Genomic DNA, 462 nt, shown 5'->3' on the forward strand with positions numbered 1-462 from the left:
AAATGGAGATGTGTTGGTGGTCATGGGGGTCCCGCGCTGTGGGTGCTGTGTGAGGAAAGGGTGAGGGAACGCGGCTTAGCCGGCCTGGAGCAAAGGTGTCCGTGCTCGGGAGGATGGATCTTGGTGCCTGACAGCGGCACGTGGCCGGAGCATGGGACAGCTGGCTGAAGTCAGAACGAGAATTTCAGGCTGGATTTATATCCCCCTTATGGGGGGAGAAAAAAATGTTTATCTTGCAGACGGGCAGGCCGCCTGGGGAGCCTGTGCAGTAGCGGATTCTCATCCTTGAAGGGTTTCAAGACCTGGCTGGAGCCTGGTCTGATCTCATAGTAGACCTTGCTGTAAGCAGGAGGTTGAGCTAGGTGACTTGTCAGCATCCGTTCTAACCAGATAAAAAAGATACCAGACCCTGTGGTGCTATAAGTACTGGTTTCTGTGGATTCTGAGTGAGTAATACAGCTT

Source organism: Acanthisitta chloris, unplaced genomic scaffold, assembly GCF_000695815.1.
Source record: "Acanthisitta chloris isolate BGI_N310 unplaced genomic scaffold, ASM69581v1 scaffold25393, whole genome shotgun sequence".
NCBI lineage: Eukaryota > Metazoa > Chordata > Aves > Passeriformes > Acanthisittidae > Acanthisitta > Acanthisitta chloris.